This window comes from Lates calcarifer, unplaced genomic scaffold (genome assembly GCF_001640805.2).
Source record: "Lates calcarifer isolate ASB-BC8 unplaced genomic scaffold, TLL_Latcal_v3 _unitig_2298_quiver_3311, whole genome shotgun sequence".
Classification (NCBI taxonomy): domain Eukaryota; kingdom Metazoa; phylum Chordata; class Actinopteri; family Centropomidae; genus Lates; species Lates calcarifer.
The window spans coordinates 1-16,449 of record NW_026116114.1 but is presented as its reverse complement, the minus strand read 5'-3'; the positions used below and the strand labels follow the sequence as shown (position 1 = coordinate 16,449).

Sequence of the window (16,449 nt, the reverse complement as noted above, 5' to 3'; positions counted from 1 at the left end):
GAACGCCAACGAGTTTAAGCTATTTTTGGTAGGTTTGGCCGTAAGGCTGAGCCCTTTGAGTGTGTGAAAAGTCAAACGGCTGTCTCCGCTAAGAACCAGGGGTGCAAAGTGGGGAGACTGGGTGGGGGTGCTAAGCAGCAGCCATTGTTAGGCTGGCTTGAAAACAGGGCACCGTGACAAGAGAGGATCGTGCCAAGAGCTTGGACGGAACACGAAACGCTTTGGACTCATCGCTTCTCGGCCTTTTGGCTAAGATCAAGTGTAGTATCTGTTCTTATCAGTTTAATATCTGATACGTCCCCTACCCGGGGACCATATATTAAATTGATTTTTGGATCAGGGAGCCGGAACGGGGGCTTGCTCCTTCCACTCCACGCATCGACCCGGTATTGCATTACCTCCAGGTACGGTGCACATTCTCTGGAAACGTGCAATGTAACTATAGAGTTTTGTGGGGGGTGTTTTTTCCAGGGGAGTCCTTGCTTTTCTCACATTCCTTTATCGATAGGGTACAAGTTGCTCAAAGCCCTGATGCGGTTACTGAGTCGTACGCTTAGTGGTGCACTCTTGATTTTTCCCTTCCCGGAGGTTGATCAGGGTGTACCGTCTCTCTTTTGCAGCTGGAAAAGAAGGTAAAGTAAGCAGTTCCCTCTATAGAAGGGGATAACGTGTCCAACAGACCTTTAGAGACGGGAGCATACACGGCTTATGCATTACTGTTTTTTGAAAAAAACAGGCACATTCCAGTTTGTCTGGGCCGAGCTCCGACCGGTGAGAAAAGTCAATAAAACCAGCAAAGTTTGTGCACCGCGCAACTTTGTCAAACTGCAGTATAGTGCTTGCAACGCCTCGGGGACAAGCCTCAGATGAGGGTCAGCTAATGCTGATGTCGCCGAACTCTGGCATTGTGCAGTGTGGCCACCATCAGCCAGGGTGCTGTGTCTGGAACCGACCCACCGTCTCTGACAACTCCAACTCATACTTACCTGGCAGGGGAGATACCATGATCAAGAAGGTGGTTCACCCAGGGCGAGGCTCAGCCATTGCACTCCGGTTGCGCTGACCCCTGCGAATTCCCCAAATGTGGGAGTCTCGACTGCATAATTTCTGGTAGTGGGGGACTGCGTTCGCGCTCTCCCCTGACCGCTACGTCAAAGGAAAACAAGGTGTCCCGGGTAGCTTCTTTTACTCGTAAGCGTGAAAGCGTGCTGCCAACTATGCCAGTTTTACGACTGCAGAGTCGGTGCTGTTGTCGGGGCCGTGACGATTGGTGGGCGTTTCTGTATGTTACAAGCACACATGCCCCAGCCCCCGCCCCCCAAAGGCGGGGCTTTCCGCCTAAGCCTAACCCTCCGCAAACCCCATTGGATAGCGCATGTGACAGTACGGGGCAGGGTAGCTGACGGGTGCGATCTGGGATTTGGAACGCGGCAGGCGCAAAGAGAGGCCTACCGTGACGGTGGTGGCTGGGACGACTGGGGTTCTCGGCTGCCCTCAAGGCGAAGGCCGTACTGACTCTGGTTTCTCTTCATAACGCACAAGTCTTTCGCCTTTTACTAAAGACTTCCGTGGAGAGGAACGCCAACGAGTTTAAGCTATTTTTGGTAGGTTTGGCCGTAAGGCTGAGCCCTTTGAGTGTGTGAAAAGTCAAACGGCTGTCTCCGCTAAGAACCAGGGGTGCAAAGTGGGGAGACTGGTGGGGGTGCTAAGCAGCAGCCATTGTTAGGCTGGCTTGAAAACAGGGCACCGTGACAAGAGAGGATCGTGCCAAGAGCTTGGACGGAACACGAAACGCTTTGGACTCATCGCTTCTCGGCCTTTTGGCTAAGATCAAGTGTAGTATCTGTTCTTATCAGTTTAATATCTGATACGTCCCTACCGGGGACCATATATTAAATTGATTTTTGGATCAGGGAGCCGGAACGGGGGCTTGCTCCTTCCACTCCACGCATCGACCCGGTATTGCATTACCTCCAGGTACGGTGCACATTCTCTGGAAACGTGCAATGTAACTATAGAGTTTTGTGGGGGTGTTTTTTCCAGGGGAGTCCCTTGCTTTTCTCACATTCCTTTATCGATAGGGTACAAGTTGCTCAAAGCCCTGATGCGGTTACTGAGTCGTACGCTTAGTGGTGCACTCTTGATTTTTCCCTTCCCCGGAGGTTGATCAGGGTGTACCGTCTCTCTTTTGCAGCTGGAAAAGAAGGTAAAGTAAGCAGTTCCCTCTATATAAGGGGATAACGTGTCCAACAGACCTTTAGAGACGGGAGCATACACGGCTTATGCATTACTGTTTTTTTGAAAAAAAACAGGCACATTCCAGTTTGTCTGGGCCGAGCTCCGACCGGTGAGAAAAGTCAATAAAACCAGCAAAGTTTGTGCACCGCGCAACTTTGTCAAACTGCAGTATAGTGCTTGCAACGCCTCGGGACAAGCCTCAGATGAGGGTCAGCTAATGCTGATGTCGCCGAACTCTGGCATTGTGCAGTGTGGCCACCATCAGCCAGGGTGCTGTGTCTGGAACCGACCCCACCGTCTCTGACAACTCCAACTCATACTTACCTGGCAGGGGAGATACCATGATCAAGAAGGTGGTTCACCCAGGGCGAGGCTCAGCCATTGCACTCCGGTTGCGCTGACCCCTGCGAATTCCCCAAATGTGGGAGTCTCGACTGCATAATTTCTGGTAGTGGGGGACTGCGTTCGCGCTCTCCCCTGACCGCTACGTCAAAGGAAAACAAGGTGTCCCGGGTAGCTTCTTTTACTCGTAAGCGTTGCTGCCAACTATGCCAGTTTTACGACTGCAGAGTCGGTGCTGTTGTCGGGCCGTGACGATTGGTGGGCGTTTCTGTATGTTACAAGCACACATGCCCCAGCCCCCGCCCCCGCCCCCAAAGGCGGGGCTTTCCGCCTAAGCCTAACCCTCCGCAAACCCCATTGGATAGCGCATGTGACAGTACGGGGCAGGGTAGCTGACGGGTGCGATCTGGGATTTGGAACGCGGCAGGCGCAAAGAGAGGCCTACCGTGACGGTGGTGGCTGGGACGACTGGGGTTCTCGGCTGCCCTCAAGGCGAAGGCCGTACTGACTCTGGTTTCTCTTCATAACGCACAAGTCTTTCGCCTTTTACTAAAGACTTCCGTGGAGAGGAACGCCAACGAGTTTAAGCTATTTTTGGTAGGTTTGGCCGTAAGGCTGAGCCCTTTGAGTGTGTGAAAAGTCAAACGGCTGTCTCCGCTAAGAACCAGGGGTGCAAAGTGGGGAGACTGGGTGGGGGTGCTAAGCAGCAGCCATTGTTAGGCTGGCTTGAAAACAGGGCACCGTGACAAGAGAGGATCGTGCCAAGAGCTTGGACGGAACACGAAACGCTTTGGACTCATCGCTTCTCCGGCCTTTTGGCTAAGATCAAGTGTAGTATCTGTTCTTATCAGTTTAATATCTGATACGTCCCCTACCCGGGGACCATATATTAAATTGATTTTTGGATCAGGGAGCCGGAACGGGGGCTTGCTCCTTCCACTCCACGCATCGACCCGGTATTGCATTACCTCCAGGTACGGTGCACATTCTCTGGAAACGTGCAATGTAACTATAGAGTTTTGTGGGGGGTGTTTTTTCCAGGGGAGTCCCTTGCTTTTCTCACATTCCTTTATCGATAGGGTACAAGTTGCTCAAAGCCCTGATGCGGTTACTGAGTCGTACGCTTAGTGGTGCACTCTTGATTTTTCCCTTCCCCGGAGGTTGATCAGGGTGTACCGTCTCTCTTTTGCAGCTGGAAAAGAAGGTAAAGTAAGCAGTTCTCTCTATATAAGGGGATAACGTGTCCAACAGACCTTTAGAGACGGGAGCATACACGGCTTATGCATTACTGTTTTTTGAAAAAAAAACAGGCACATTCCAGTTTGTCTGGCCGAGCTCCGACCGGTGAGAAAAGTCAATAAAACCAGCAAAGTTTGTGCACCGCGCAACTTTGTCAAACTGCAGTATAGTGCTTGCAACGCCTCGGGGACAAGCCTCAGATGAGGGTCAGCTAATGCTGATGTCGCCGAACTCTGGCATTGTGCAGTGTGGCCACCATCAGCCAGGGTGCTGTGTCTGGAACCGACCCCACCGTCTCTGACAACTCCAACTCATACTTACCTGGCAGGGGAGATACCATGATCAAGAAGGTGGTTCACCCAGGGCGAGGCTCAGCCATTGCACTCCGGTTGCGCTGACCCCTGCGAATTCCCCAAATGTGGAGTCTCGACTGCATAATTTCTGGTAGGGGGACTGCGTTCGCGCTCTCCCCTGACCGCTACGTCAAAGGAAAACAAGGTGTCCCGGGTAGCTTCTTTTACTCGTAAGCGTGAAAGCGTGCTGCCAACTATGCCAGTTTTACGACTGCAGAGTCGGTGCTGTTGTCGGGCCGTGACGATTGGTGGGCGTTTCTGTATGTTACAAGCACACATGCCCCACCCCCCCCGCCCCCAAAGGCGGGGCTTTCCGCCTAAGCCTAACCCTCCGCAAACCCCATTGGATAGCGCATGTGACAGTACGGGGCAGGGTAGCTGACGGGTGCGATCTGGGATTTGGAACGCGGCAGGCGCAAAGAGAGGCCTACCGTGACGGTGGTGGCTGGGACGACTGGGGTTCTCGGCTGCCTCAAGGCGAAGGCCGTACTGACTCTGGTTTCTCTTCATAACGCACAAGTCTTTCGCCTTTTACTAAAGACTTCCGTGGAGAGGAACGCCAACGAGTTTAAGCTATTTTTGGTAGGTTTGGCCGTAAGGCTGAGCCCTTTGAGTGTGTGAAAAGTCAAACGGCTGTCTCCGCTAAGAACCAGGGGTGCAAAGTGGGGGAGACTGGGTGGGGGTGCTAAGCAGCAGCCATTGTTAGGCTGGCTTGAAAACAGGGCACCGTGACAAGAGAGGATCGTGCCAAGAGCTTGGACGGAACACGAAACGCTTTGGACTCATCGCTTCTCGGCCTTTTGGCTAAGATCAAGTGTAGTATCTGTTCTTATCAGTTTAATATCTGATACGTCCCCTACCCGGGACCATATATTAAATTGATTTTTGGATCAGGGAGCCGGAACGGGGGCTTGCTCCTTCCACTCCACGCATCGACCCGGTATTGCATTACCTCCAGGTACGGTGCACATTCTCTGGAAACGTGCAATGTAACTATAGAGTTTTGTGGGGGGTTTTTTCCAGGGGAGTCCCTTGCTTTTCTCACATTCCTTTATCGATAGGGTACAAGTTGCTCAAAGCCCTGATGCGGTTACTGAGTCGTACGCTTAGTGGTGCACTCTTGATTTTTCCCTTCCCCGGAGGTTGATCAGGGTGTACCGTCTCTCTTTTGCAGCTGGAAAAGAAGGTAAAGTAAGCAGTTCCCTCTATAGAAGGGGATAACGTGTCCAACAGACCTTTAGAGACGGGAGCATACACGGCTTATGCATTACTGTTTTTTGAAAAAAAACAGGCACATTCCAGTTTGTCTGGGCCGAGCTCCGACCGGTGAGAAAAGTCAATAAAACCAGCAAAGTTTGTGCACCGCGCAACTTTGTCAAACTGCAGTATAGTGCTTGCAACGCCTCGGGGACAAGCCTCAGATGAGGGTCAGCTAATGCTGATGTCGCCGAACTCTGGCATTGTGCAGTGGCCACCATCAGCCAGGGTGCTGTGTCTGGAACCGACCCCACCGTCTCTGACAACTCCAACTCATACTTACCTGGCAGGGGAGATACCATGATCAAGAAGGTGGTTCACCCAGGGCGAGGCTCAGCCATTGCACTCCGGTTGCGCTGACCCCTGCGAATTCCCCAAATGTGGGAGTCTCGACTGCATAATTTCTGGTAGTGGGGGACTGCGTTCGCGCTCTCCCCTGACCGCTACGTCAAAGGAAAACAAGGTGTCCCGGGTAGCTTCTTTTACTCGTAAGCGTGAAAGCGTGCTGCCAACTATGCCAGTTTTACGACTGCAGAGTCGGTGCTGTTGTCGGGCCGTGACGATTGGTGGGCGTTTCTGTATGTTACAAGCACACATGCCCCCCCCCGCCCCGCCCCCAAAGGCGGGGCTTTCCGCCTAAGCCTAACCCTCCGCAAACCCCATTGGATAGCGCATGTGACAGTACGGGGCAGGGTAGCTGACGGGTGCGATCTGGGATTTGGAACGCGGCAGGCGCAAAGAGAGGCCTACCGTGACGGTGGTGGCTGGGACGACTGGGGTTCTCGGCTGCCCTCAAGGCGAAGGCCGTACTGACTCTGGTTTCTCTTCATAACGCACAAGTCTTTCGCCTTTTACTAAAGACTTCCGTGGAGAGAACGCCAACGAGTTTAAGCTATTTTTGGTAGGTTTGGCCGTAAGGCTGAGCCCTTTGAGTGTGTGAAAAGTCAAACGGCTGTCTCCGCTAAGAACCAGGGGTGCAAAGTGGGGAGACTGGGTGGGGGTGCTAAGCAGCAGCCATTGTTAGGCTGGCTTGAAAACAGGGCACCGTGACAAGAGAGGATCGTGCCAAGAGCTTGGACGGAACACGAAACGCTTTGGACTCATCGCTTCTCGGCCTTTTGGCTAAGATCAAGTGTAGTATCTGTTCTTATCAGTTTAATATCTGATACGTCCCCTACCCGGGGACCATATATTAAATTGATTTTTGGATCAGGGAGCCGGAACGGGGGCTTGCTCCTTCCACTCCACGCATCGACCCGGTATTGCATTACCTCCAGGTACGGTGCACATTCTCTGGAAACGTGCAATGTAACTATAGAGTTTTGTGGGGGTGTTTTTTCCAGGGGAGTCCCTTGCTTTTCTCACATTCCTTTATCGATAGGGTACAAGTTGCTCAAAGCCCTGATGCGGTTACTGAGTCGTACGCTTAGTGGTGCACTCTTGATTTTTCCCTTCCCCGGAGGTTGATCAGGGTGTACCGTCTCTCTTTTGCAGCTGGAAAAGAAGGTAAAGTAAGCAGTTCCCTCTATATAAGGGGATAACGTGTCCAACAGACCTTTAGAGACGGGAGCATACACGGCTTATGCATTACTGTTTTTTGAAAAAAAACAGGCACATTCCAGTTTGTCTGGGCCGAGCTCCGACCGGTGAGAAAAGTCAATAAAACCAGCAAAGTTTGTGCACCGCGCAACTTTGTCAAACTGCAGTATAGTGCTTGCAACGCCTCGGGACAAGCCTCAGATGAGGGTCAGCTAATGCTGATGTCGCCGAACTCTGGCATTGTGCAGTGTGGCCACCATCAGCCAGGGTGCTGTGTCTGGAACCGACCCCACCGTCTCTGACAACTCCAACTCATACTTACCTGGCAGGGGAGATACCATGATCAAGAAGGTGGTTCACCCAGGGCGAGGCTCAGCCATTGCACTCCGGTTGCGCTGACCCCTGCGAATTCCCCAAATGTGGGAGTCTCGACTGCATAATTTCTGGTAGTGGGGGACTGCGTTCGCGCTCTCCCCTGACCGCTACGTCAAAGGAAAACAAGGTGTCCCGGGTAGCTTCTTTTACTCGTAAGCGTGAAAGCGTGCTGCCAACTATGCCAGTTTTACGACTGCAGAGTCGGTGCTGTTGTCGGGCCGTGACGATTGGTGGGCGTTTCTGTATGTTACAAGCACACATGCCCCCGCCCCCGCCCCCAAAGGCGGGGCTTTCCGCCTAAGCCTAACCCTCCGCAAACCCCATTGGATAGCGCATGTGACAGTACGGGGCAGGGTAGCTGACGGGTGCGATCTGGGATTTGGAACGCGGCAGGCGCAAAGAGAGGCCTACCGTGACGGTGGTGGCTGGGACGACTGGGGTTCTCGGCTGCCCTCAAGGCGAAGGCCGTACTGACTCTGGTTTCTCTTCATAACGCACAAGTCTTTCGCCTTTTACTAAAGACTTCCGTGGAGAGGAACGCCAACGAGTTTAAGCTATTTTTGGTAGGTTTGGCCGTAAGGCTGAGCCCTTTGAGTGTGTGAAAAGTCAAACGGCTGTCTCCGCTAAGAACCAGGGGTGCAAAGTGGGGAGACTGGGTGGGGGTGCTAAGCAGCAGCCATTGTTAGGCTGGCTTGAAAACAGGGCACCGTGACAAGAGAGGATCGTGCCAAGAGCTTGGACGGAACACGAAACGCTTTGGACTCATCGCTTCTCGGCCTTTTGGCTAAGATCTCTGGTTTAATATCTGATACGCTGGCCAGTTGACGCATCGACCCGTACCTCAGGTACGGTGCACGTTCTCTGGAAACGCTTCTCGGTCTTTTGGCTAAGACTGCGATCGCCTCCTGTTGGTGGTTAAAATACTTGTCTGTCGTGGCATCGGTTTTATCAGTGCTTGGGAGGATATTTCTAAATGTTCCTTGTTTAAAGCATTTCAATTTTCCAGTAATTGAAAATCTTTAACAAATAGGAATTCATTGGCTGAGAGAGCTATTTTACCTGTTCTCTGCAGGTTGTAACATCTTGACCAGGCCGATCAGGTAAGTACTCTTTGTCTCTTGTGTTATTTATTGTTTTTCATTATTCTTACTTGTCGGATTGATCTTTTACTGGTTTTATTGTTTTCAGCACTTTTTTAGCTTGTGGTGCCTCCATCATGTCGGCCACCCATGCCGGCATGCGGAGGCACCACAGCGTTCGTTTAAATTTTGTGGAGAGAGAGGGTAAACTCCTGGGGATGTCCAGACTGGACTTCTCCAGGAAGCTAGTCCAAAAAGCCTTGGGTTTCACACCAAATGATCTGAACTGTATACTGACCTTGCCTTTTGGTAAAGGCTTTGATGTGAGTTTCCGTTCAGCAGCTCTGCTAAGAGAGTTTTGGACACGTTTTGAAAATGTTAAACCCCAGTTTTCTGCCTTCAGTGTGGAGAAACTGACTGACAATGCCTTAAAAACGGTTATTGTCAGAATGTTCAATGAAACAGTGAATGCAGAGGACATTTGTTTGTGGCTGGGAAGATATTGCACTGTTAAAGGCCAGGCTACCAAAGTGAGAGATGAGGATGGCATTTGGAACTGCGCTTGGAGGGTCCCCATTCAACAATGGCAGGACCCCCAGGGCTTCCAAGGCCTAAAACATCTGCCATCCATGATAGTTCTGGGAGAAAACAGGGGCTACATCCATTACCAGGGTCAGCCCAAGCTCTGCCGCAAGTGTGGTGAGCACGGGCACCTGGCCGAAGCTTGTCAGCAGACTGTCTGTGGGAAATGCAGAGAAATTGGGCACACCTTTGAGGAGTGCACCAATGGCAGAAAATGCAATCTATGTGGAGAATCAAACCACCTCTTCAGAGATTGCCCCAAATCTTTTGCCAACAAAGTAAAGGCAGCAAAAGCAAGTGGGCAAAATGGTGGACCAGGCCAGGCAGTTAGAGAGCTAATTGAAGAGGCTGGGCCGGAAAATTCAAATCTCCCGCCAAATCCTGTGATTGGAGGAGTGGAATCAGATGAGGCGGGAGAAAGGGAGGGGCCTGCAACAGCCCCATCAACAGAGAGTTCTGGAGAGGATGGGGCAATGCAGGTAGAGGGCGGAGCTAGTTCAGATAATGAGGAAGGCCAATTGCAGACTGATAGCGAGGATGCCTCCCCCCCAACGCCCAGCAAACAAAGAGGCTGGCATCAGAATTGTCCTCTGAGTCTCCTGTATTCTCAGAGAAGAGGGGAAGAGTTGGGACTCTCTCAGACAGTTCATCTGTGGAGGAGCCCAGAGTCTTCCCCTCCGATTCACCAAATGAGGTCTCATTTTTAACAATAGCTCTGCAATCAACCCCTAAGGACTCAAAACTAAATGCAAGGTTGCAGCCTAGACCAACCCCCAGAGTCCATCCGGGGACTGGAGCTAAACCCCCTTACTCTTCACCTGTAAGAGTGAAGGAAGAGCTCCATTCACAGCAGATTATCTGACTGCCATTTTATCTCTGAAATTCCTTGTATAGTCCTTTTAAAATTTCATACCTGTTGTTTTTAACCATACTCATGACTCTCACCTTCTCAACCGTCAATGTGAGAAGTGTGAAGTCGCGAGTTAGAGCCCAGAGTATTTTATCCTATCTTGTTTCCTTTAAGTCAGATGTGTTTTTAATACAGGAATGTGGCATTCCGTTTTTAAAACACTACAGACAGTGGGAGGAGTTGTGGCCATATACATCAATATGGAGTGGATCAAATTACAACAAAAATGATGGAGTGGCCATTTTAATCAAAAATCCTAAGGTTCTGGTGAAGGGCAGCACTGTGGTGAGAAATGGTCGGGCACTTTTAGCACACTTGACTTTTAGGAGAAGGGATTTTAATCTCTTAAATATTTATGGCTTTAATGACAGGAATGACAGGTATGACCTTTTAGAAGAACTGCAGTTCCACATGCTAGGTAGGGAACCTTTAGTTGTAGGGGGTGATTTTAATTGTATTTTAAGCAGGAAAGACAGGAAAAGAGGAGGGCAAGATTTTAAAGTTGATAAAGCATCACTTTTACTACAGGGCATATGCAGGGATTTTAAAATTCAGGACTGTTTTAAAACCATGCATCCTAGAGAGGAGGGCTTCACCTGGTTCAGTGGTGATGGCACCAGAGCCTCTCGCATAGACTATATTTTTACACGGGACTGCCCACCAACCGATGCTAGATTGACCCCTGTTTTCTTTTCCGATCACCTGATGCTTTCCTGCACCCTTTCGCTCTCTTCGGGTGTGACATCAGGAAGTGGTCTGTGGAAACTCAACTGCTCCCTTTTAGAAGACCAGGTTTTAGTCAACCAATACAGGGAGCAGTACAGAGAGTGGCAGACCCTTCAAGACTTTTACGACACATGCGCACACTGGTGGGAAATGGTGAAGGAAAAGACCCAGACTTTTTTTAGACAGGCAGGGAAGAGAAAAAAGAGTAGGGAAAATAGACGCATGATGGGACTGCAGAAACGACTACAACGCTATTTTAAACTACAACAATGCGGAATGGATTTTAGTGAGGAAATAAAACAAGTCAAAACAGAGATGTCGGTTTTAGCAGAAACCAAAAGTAAAGGTGTCATTTTAAGAAGCAGGGAACAAGAAATTGAAGAGGGGGAAAAGTGCACAAGGTATTTTTTTAAGAAAATCATAAATAAAAGGGGAACGGTTTGTAAACTAACAAAAGAAAATGGGTGCACAGTAGAAACAATAGAAGAAATTAAACAAGTTGTTGAAAACTACTATGAAAAATTGTACCAAAGGAAACCTATTGAAAAAGACACCATGACAGAAGTTTTAAACTCATTACCGGGACAGTAGAAAGCAGCGTGCTTTTAACCCAAGATTTTACGATTTTAGAGTTAAATAAATGCATCACAGGTTTTAAGAAGGGGAAGTCCCCAGGACAAGATGGACTTCCCCTGGAATTTTATTTGACATTTTGGGACATTTTAGCACCTGATTTGCTTGCTGTTTTTATGGGTTTTGAACGACTAGACCGACTTCCTGACAGTTTTAGAATAGGGATAGTGACTCTCCTTCACAAGGCCAAAGATAAGACTGATTTGAAGAACTGGAGACCTATCACTCTTTTAAACTTTGACTGCAAACTTTTAGCCTCACGTATGTCTGGATTTTTAGAAGAGGTGATTCACCCAGATCAAGCCTGCGCCATTCCGGGGAGGAAGATCACCGACAGCCTCGTACTGATCCGAGACACCATCTGTTACGCGAGAGACAGAAACATCAGGCTAATAGTACTAAATTTAGATTTTGAAAAAGCCTTCGATCGGGTCTCGCACCAGTACCTCTTTCGGGTACTGCAAAAAATGGGATTTCCAGAAAGGTTTATAGCTTGGGTGGGATTGCTGTACCGGAGCATCACCAGCAGATTTGTTATTAACGGGCACCTGACAAAAGCAGTGGATATTAACTGCGGTGTTCGTCAGGGCTGTCCGTTATCTGCCCTCCTCTATGTCATCTGTATAGAACCTCTGGCGCAGATCTTGAGAAGGGACCAACGAATCAATGGGATCGGAATCCCAGGGAGCGGGGGACTTCAGACTAAATGCGTTTTATACATGGACGACGTGAACGTTTTATGCACCGACCTTTTATCTGTCAACAGGACGCTGGACTTGACTGACTGGTTTGGATGGGCCTCTGGGTCAAAACTCAACAGAGGCAAGACCCAAGCCCAACTTTATGGGCCATGGACGGCGACTGAAATGACAGGACTCCCCCTGACTGTGACACAGACTGACCAGAGAATACTGGGGGTCAAATTTGACAAGGAGGGGGGAGGGAAAACAAATTGGCCAGACGTGGTAGGAAAAGTAAGGCAAAGACTAGGATACTGGGGACTTAGAGGACTGACCATTGAAGGGAAGGTTTTAATCATCAAAGCAGTGATTTTACCCTTGCTTTTACTGATCAGTTCCGTTTTTATCCCTCCTAGGAGAGTGCTTTTAGATCTTGACCGAGCCATCTTTTACTTTTTGTGGGGCTCCAAGTGGGAAAGACTGAGGAGAGACGTGATGAGGAGGCCAAAAGAAAAAGGGGGAAAAGGAGTACCTGACCTACACTTGTTTTTAGGAAGCCGATACGTCGCGCTATACGTGAAATATGCTACAGACCCATCCAGAAACCCTAAGACCACAGCAATGACACGATTCTGGATGGGTTCTTATCTCAAAAGACTGAAGATTTTACCCACTGATCTTAAAGTACCTGTGTCCTTTAACCTGCCACCAGCCTATGCTTTTATTCAGAAGTTTTTAAAGCATTTTAACCTGGAGCAGGAGGAGCTGCAAGTTTTAGCCAATCACCGTGTGTTGATTTCTGTTGTGCAGGAGCAGGAACCAGTGAGTCCAGTGCGCGGGCTTCCATTAGGCCAGCCCTCAACAGTTTGGCGCAACGTCAACCACCCCGCTCTTCCAAACAGACTCCGGGACCTGTCATGGATGGTGGCTCACGAGATCCTCCCGGTCAGGTCCGTCATGCACTCCCGGGGCATGTCGGCGCTCTCAACCTCGACCTGGTTGTGGTGCGCCTGAGTCGGTGAGGCATCTGCTCTGGGAGTGCAGCGCTGCCGTAGACCAGTGGGCAATGGCCGGCTCCTTACAATTCCCGTACTTGCCAGCAAGGGAGGTCCTTACAGCACAGCTGGTGCTCTATGGGGTGAGCCAGGAAGCAATCAAAAAAGACGACTTTGCCAAGCAGTGGCTCACCCTGGCCGCCATCAAAGACGCCATGTGGACCTCCAGAAACTTGCTGGTAAGGAAGCACATGCAGATGCCCCCCGTGGCTGTGATCCGGATGGCCGCAGCGACGGTCCAAGTGGCCGAAGCTGCAGGCGGCAGGCCTAGGACACAGCCACAAAGAAGAATCGCCTCTGTGCCCATTCGGACGAAGGAGCCGGAGCTACACGGGAAAAGGTCAAAGCAGCGGCGGCCTGGCTCTCCGGGAGAGGAAGGTGGGAAGGAGCGAGAGGGCGGGGATCTCCTATGAGCACCAGGACAGGATCCTGAGAGACTTACTGTTTGGAGGAGCGGAGTGAGTAACCCTGGGTAGGGACTCACCCTGCTCCTGCACAAGAGAACCCTTTTAACAAATACACTCCCTTTTAAAATATTCCTTTACAACTTTGTTGGTTTTTTTTTTTTAATCTGTAAAACCTCTTAAAGTACTGTTTTCATTGTCTTAACTATGATTTTACAGATTATCCACAATTGTTGACAAGTTGTATTTTTGATGTAGGGTGTATTTTTTTTAATTATGCAAAAGTTTTCTATGGAAAATGGAAATGAGTATCAATAAGAGAAAGAAAAAAAAAAAAAAAAAAATCTGTTCTTATCAGTTTAATATCTGATACGTCCCCCTACCCGGGGACCATATATTAAATTGATTTTTGGATCAGGGAGCCGGAACGGGGGCTTGCTCCTTCCACTCCACGCATCGACCCGGTATTGCAATTACCTCCAGGTACGGTGCACATTCTCTGGAAACGTGCAATGTAACTATAGAGTTTTGTGGGGGGTGTTTTTTCCAGGGAGTCCCTTGCTTTTCTCACATTCCTTTATCGATAGGTACAAGTTGCTCAAAGCCCTGATGCAGTTACTGAGTCGTACGCTTAGTGTGCACTCTTGATTTTTCCCTTCCCCGGAGGTTGATCAGGGGTGTACCGTCTCTTTTTGCAGCTGGAAAAGAAGGTAAAGTAAGCAGTTCCCCTCTATAGAAGGGGATAACGTGTCCAACAGACCTTTAGAGACGGAGCATACACGGCTTATGCATTACTGTTTTTTGAAAAAAACAGGCACATTCCAGTTTGTCTGGGCCGAGCTCCGACCGGTGAGAAAAGTCAATAAAACCAGCAAAGTTTGTGCACCGCGCAAACTAACGCACAAGTCTTTCGCCTTTTACTAAAGACTTCCGTGGAGAGGAACGCCAACGAGTTTAAGCTATTTTTGGTAGGTTTGGCCGTAAGGCTGAGCCCTTTGAGTGTGTGAAAAGTCAAACGGCTGTCTCCGCTAAGAACCAGGGGTGCAAAGTGGGGAGACTGGGTGGGGTGCTAAGCAGCAGCCATTGTTAGGCTGGCTTGAAAACAGGGCACCGTGACAAGAGAGGATCGTGCCAAGAGCTTGGACGGAACACGAAACGCTTTGGACTCATCGCTTCTCGGCCTTTTGGCTAAGATCAAGTGTAGTATCTGTTCTTATCAGTTTAATATCTGATACGTCCCCTACCCGGGGACCATATATTAAATTGATTTTGGATCAGGGAGCCGGAACGGGGGCTTGCTCCTTCCACTCCACGCATCGACCCGGTATTGCATTACCTCCAGGTACGGTGCACATTCTCTGGAAACGTGCAATGTAACTATAGAGTTTTGTGGGGGTGTTTTTTCCAGGGGAGTCCCTTGCTTTTCTCACATTCCTTTATCGATAGGGTACAAGTTGCTCAAAGCCCTGATGCGGTTACTGAGTCGTACGCTTAGTGGTGCACTCTTGATTTTTCCCTTCCCCGGAGGTTGATCAGGGTGTACCGTCTCTCTTTTGCAGCTGGAAAAGAAGGTAAAGTAAGCAGTTCTCTCTATATAAGGGGATAACGTGTCCAACAGACCTTTAGAGACGGGAGCATACACGGCTTATGCATTACTGTTTTTTGAAAAAAAAACAGGCACATTCCAGTTTGTCTGGGCCGAGCTCCGACCGTGAGAAAAGTCAATAAAACCAGCAAAGTTTGTGCACCGCGCAACTTTGTCAAACTGCAGTATAGTGCTTGCAACGCCTCGGGGACAAGCCTCAGATGAGGGTCAGCTAATGCTGATGTCGCCGAACTCTGGCATTGTTGTGCAGTGTGGCCACCATCAGCCAGGGTGCTGTGTCTGGAACCGACCCCACCGTCTCTGACAACTCCAACTCATACTTACCTGGCAGGGGAGATACCATGATCAAGAAGGTGGTTCACCCAGGGCGAGGCTCAGCCATTGCACTCCGGTTGCGCTGACCCCTGCGAATTCCCCAAATGTGGGAGTCTCGACTGCATAATTTCTGGTAGTGGGGGACTGCGTTCGCGCTCTCCCCTGACCGCTACGTCAAAGGAAAACAAGGTGTCCCGGGTAGCTTCTTTTACTCGTAAGCGTGAAAGCGTGCTGCCAACTATGCCAGTTTTACGACTGCAGAGTCGGTGCTGTTGTCGGGCCGTGACGATTGGTGGGCGTTTCTGTATGTTACAAGCACACATGCCCCAGCCCCGCCCCCGCCCCCCCAAAGGCGGGGCTTTCCGCCTAAGCCTAACCCTCCGCAAACCCCATTGGATAGCGCATGTGACAGTACGGGGCAGGGTAACGGGTGCGATCTGGGATTTGGAACGCGGCAGGCGCAAAGAGAGGCCTACCGTGACGGTGGTGGCTGGGACGACTGGGGTTCTCGGCTGCCCTCAAGGCGAAGGCCGTACTGACTCTGGTTTCTCTTCATAACGCACAAGTCTTTCGCCTTTTACTAAAGACTTCCGTGGAGAGGAACGCCAACGAGTTTAAGCTATTTTTGGTAGGTTTGGCCGTAAGGCTGAGCCCTTTGAGTGTGTGAAAAGTCAAACGGCTGTCTCCGCTAAGAACCAGGGGTGCAAAGTGGGGAGACTGGGTGGGGGTGCTAAGCAGCAGCCATTGTTAGGCTGGCTTGAAAACAGGGCACCGTGACAAGAGAGGATCGTGCCAAGAGCTTGGACGGAACACGAAACGCTTTGGACTCATCGCTTCTCGGCCTTTTGGCTAAGATCAAGTGTAGTATCTGTTCTTATCAGTTTAATATCTGATACGTCCCCTACCCGGGGACCATATATTAAATTGATTTTTGGATCAGGGAGCCGGAACGGGGGCTTGCTCCTTCCACTCCACGCATCGACCCGGTATTGCATTACCTCCAGGTACGGTGCACATTCTCTGGAAACGTGCAATGTAACTATAGAGTTTTGTGGGGGGTGTTTTTTCCAGGGGAGTCCCTTGCTTTTCTCACATTCCTTTATCGATAGGGTACAA

The 16,449-nt window shown here is 50.1% G+C and overlaps 20 non-coding genes and 1 pseudogene across 20 annotated transcripts; all 21 read left to right on the top strand.

Annotated features, from left to right (window-relative positions):
- The first annotated feature begins 229 nt into the window (after nt 1–229).
- LOC127139980 (U2 spliceosomal RNA) lies at nt 230–420 on the top strand. Its single transcript, XR_007810337.1, has one exon. It is a non-coding gene; the product is annotated as a U2 spliceosomal RNA (small nuclear RNA).
- Nucleotides 421–978: 558 nt separating this feature from the next.
- LOC127139997 (U1 spliceosomal RNA) lies at nt 979–1,142 on the top strand. The gene has a single exon (XR_007810353.1). It is a non-coding gene; the product is annotated as a U1 spliceosomal RNA (small nuclear RNA).
- Nucleotides 1,143–1,512: 370 nt separating this feature from the next.
- On the top strand, nt 1,513–1,624 carry LOC127139992 (U5 spliceosomal RNA). Its single transcript, XR_007810347.1, has one exon. It is a non-coding gene; the product is annotated as a U5 spliceosomal RNA (small nuclear RNA).
- A 180-nt stretch (nt 1,625–1,804) lies between these two features.
- On the top strand, nt 1,805–1,993 carry LOC127139982 (U2 spliceosomal RNA). Its single transcript, XR_007810339.1, has one exon. It is a non-coding gene; the product is annotated as a U2 spliceosomal RNA (small nuclear RNA).
- A 561-nt stretch (nt 1,994–2,554) lies between these two features.
- Nucleotides 2,555–2,718, top strand: LOC127139996 (U1 spliceosomal RNA). The gene has a single exon (XR_007810352.1). It is a non-coding gene; the product is annotated as a U1 spliceosomal RNA (small nuclear RNA).
- Nucleotides 2,719–3,085: 367 nt separating this feature from the next.
- On the top strand, nt 3,086–3,197 carry LOC127139991 (U5 spliceosomal RNA). Its single transcript, XR_007810346.1, has one exon. It is a non-coding gene; the product is annotated as a U5 spliceosomal RNA (small nuclear RNA).
- Nucleotides 3,198–3,378: 181 nt separating this feature from the next.
- On the top strand, nt 3,379–3,570 carry LOC127139981 (U2 spliceosomal RNA). Its single transcript, XR_007810338.1, has one exon. It is a non-coding gene; the product is annotated as a U2 spliceosomal RNA (small nuclear RNA).
- A 562-nt stretch (nt 3,571–4,132) lies between these two features.
- LOC127139977 (U1 spliceosomal RNA) lies at nt 4,133–4,293 on the top strand. The gene has a single exon (XR_007810334.1). It is a non-coding gene; the product is annotated as a U1 spliceosomal RNA (small nuclear RNA).
- A 369-nt stretch (nt 4,294–4,662) lies between these two features.
- LOC127139990 (U5 spliceosomal RNA) lies at nt 4,663–4,774 on the top strand. Its single transcript, XR_007810345.1, has one exon. It is a non-coding gene; the product is annotated as a U5 spliceosomal RNA (small nuclear RNA).
- Nucleotides 4,775–4,956: 182 nt separating this feature from the next.
- On the top strand, nt 4,957–5,146 carry LOC127139983 (U2 spliceosomal RNA). Its single transcript, XR_007810340.1, has one exon. It is a non-coding gene; the product is annotated as a U2 spliceosomal RNA (small nuclear RNA).
- A 558-nt stretch (nt 5,147–5,704) lies between these two features.
- Nucleotides 5,705–5,868, top strand: LOC127139995 (U1 spliceosomal RNA). Its single transcript, XR_007810351.1, has one exon. It is a non-coding gene; the product is annotated as a U1 spliceosomal RNA (small nuclear RNA).
- A 371-nt stretch (nt 5,869–6,239) lies between these two features.
- On the top strand, nt 6,240–6,350 carry LOC127139993 (U5 spliceosomal RNA). Its single transcript, XR_007810349.1, has one exon. It is a non-coding gene; the product is annotated as a U5 spliceosomal RNA (small nuclear RNA).
- A 181-nt stretch (nt 6,351–6,531) lies between these two features.
- Nucleotides 6,532–6,722, top strand: LOC127139979 (U2 spliceosomal RNA). The gene has a single exon (XR_007810336.1). It is a non-coding gene; the product is annotated as a U2 spliceosomal RNA (small nuclear RNA).
- A 560-nt stretch (nt 6,723–7,282) lies between these two features.
- On the top strand, nt 7,283–7,446 carry LOC127139988 (U1 spliceosomal RNA). Its single transcript, XR_007810343.1, has one exon. It is a non-coding gene; the product is annotated as a U1 spliceosomal RNA (small nuclear RNA).
- Nucleotides 7,447–7,814: 368 nt separating this feature from the next.
- LOC127139989 (U5 spliceosomal RNA) lies at nt 7,815–7,926 on the top strand. The gene has a single exon (XR_007810344.1). It is a non-coding gene; the product is annotated as a U5 spliceosomal RNA (small nuclear RNA).
- A 5,749-nt stretch (nt 7,927–13,675) lies between these two features.
- Nucleotides 13,676–13,911, top strand: LOC127139985 (uncharacterized; annotated as a pseudogene).
- A 376-nt stretch (nt 13,912–14,287) lies between these two features.
- Nucleotides 14,288–14,400, top strand: LOC127139994 (U5 spliceosomal RNA). Its single transcript, XR_007810350.1, has one exon. It is a non-coding gene; the product is annotated as a U5 spliceosomal RNA (small nuclear RNA).
- Nucleotides 14,401–14,580: 180 nt separating this feature from the next.
- Nucleotides 14,581–14,770, top strand: LOC127139984 (U2 spliceosomal RNA). The gene has a single exon (XR_007810341.1). It is a non-coding gene; the product is annotated as a U2 spliceosomal RNA (small nuclear RNA).
- A 564-nt stretch (nt 14,771–15,334) lies between these two features.
- Nucleotides 15,335–15,498, top strand: LOC127139976 (U1 spliceosomal RNA). Its single transcript, XR_007810333.1, has one exon. It is a non-coding gene; the product is annotated as a U1 spliceosomal RNA (small nuclear RNA).
- Nucleotides 15,499–15,869: 371 nt separating this feature from the next.
- Nucleotides 15,870–15,981, top strand: LOC127139986 (U5 spliceosomal RNA). Its single transcript, XR_007810342.1, has one exon. It is a non-coding gene; the product is annotated as a U5 spliceosomal RNA (small nuclear RNA).
- A 181-nt stretch (nt 15,982–16,162) lies between these two features.
- Nucleotides 16,163–16,353, top strand: LOC127139978 (U2 spliceosomal RNA). Its single transcript, XR_007810335.1, has one exon. It is a non-coding gene; the product is annotated as a U2 spliceosomal RNA (small nuclear RNA).
- The last annotated feature ends 96 nt before the right edge of the window (nt 16,354–16,449 follow it).